The sequence below is a fragment of the Propithecus coquereli genome, unplaced genomic scaffold (assembly GCF_000956105.1).
Source record: "Propithecus coquereli isolate 6110/MARCELLA unplaced genomic scaffold, Pcoq_1.0 Scaffold76, whole genome shotgun sequence".
NCBI classification, from domain to species: domain Eukaryota; kingdom Metazoa; phylum Chordata; class Mammalia; order Primates; family Indriidae; genus Propithecus; species Propithecus coquereli.
The window spans coordinates 1,484,479-1,485,835 of NW_012153729.1; the positions used below are offsets into that span (position 1 = coordinate 1,484,479).

Genomic DNA, 1,357 nt, shown 5'->3' on the forward strand with positions numbered 1-1,357 from the left:
AAAATCTCATAATTATATTACACCTTCAGCTTCTAATTATATAAAGCAATGGAAGTTGCAGTTACTCATTATTACCTTATAATCATCAATGCTGCTCATGGCAATAAAAGGTGGGCAACTCGATGTCAAAATCAACCAGAATATGGTATACACAAAGAATTCAAATGAGTTGTTCTGTGTGTACTGAAAAATGGAAAGAACACAGTGAACAGAATGAACAAATTCAAAGTTCATTGTCTGGAATACATTTTTAAAACTTTAAGCTGAATGCACGTTATTCTGCCTTAGGTCTTTTTTGAAATTCCCAAACTCTTTCATTATCTTTCCAGTTTTGAAGCTTGAACTTTTGGCTTTATACTCAAATCTATAGATAAGGAAAGTGATCCAAAGAAAATGTATGAATGGATAACATTTGGAAAGTAATAAGAGTAAGATTTTCCTTATGATTCTAAAATTTATTCTGATGCTAAATAATAAATGATAATTCACAGTTGACACATTCGATTTCTTAATTGATCTTTAATTAGTTCAAAGGTCACAGCTTGACTCAAACATCATATTAGATGTTTTATGGGCACAGTGATAAGTTAGCTTTTTAGGTACATCTTGAGACCAGAAAAATATTGGTTAAGGATTCAAAAGTAGAGATGAAATACTACAAGGGAGAATGAAAACACCAAGGAAAACCTTTGCCCTTAGTTACACCTATTGTTACTCCTGTTTGTAACAATCTTTAAGGATAGAAGTTTCACAGACTGTCTTGAAAATCAGTCCCATGTTATTTTCATGATTCACATTGTTGGATTAAGCACATTACTGAAGAAAGTTCTAACCAGAGCCTGGTTGTCTTCAGATTGGTCATCAGAAAGACCTTTGCTAACCACAGAGTGGTGAGGTTAACGCTTATTGTCAGAATGCTTCCAGAACACTGTGAGTGCTGTGTAGGTTCAGTACTCACTGGTGAATCTGTTGACATTGGGCAGGACAGAAGCAAGGTCTGAAACTCCAGAAAACTCTTACTTTGAAGGCAAAGAGCAGGTCAATTCGAATAGAGAATAAAATGAGTTGCCAGAGATATTGGCGGAAGTTAATATATTGGGCACATAAATACGATGTCAATTGAGCTGGTTGATATTAGACTCATACTTGCTAAAAAAGGATGTCTTTATAGATGGAAGCCCAAGGAAATTTGCTCAATTATTGTATCCTGCTCTCAGAAACTAGAAGGTTGAAAAGGTCTTCACAGTCACAAAAGGTTAATTAAATGACCCATAACATATATTCTAAAATTAATTAATACTTGTTGGGTGACTAAAACCTTTTACCTTAATGATTAAGTTTCTTGCATACACTTAAT

At 33.8% G+C, this 1,357-nt stretch overlaps 1 protein-coding gene across 1 annotated transcript in view; it reads right to left on the reverse strand.

The window, feature by feature from the left end:
* Window positions 1-1,357, reverse strand: part of LOC105824688 (ATP-binding cassette sub-family A member 8-like) — a 107,638-nt gene that overhangs the window by 20,556 nt on the left and 85,725 nt on the right. The gene's annotated exons all lie outside the window — the stretch shown is intronic.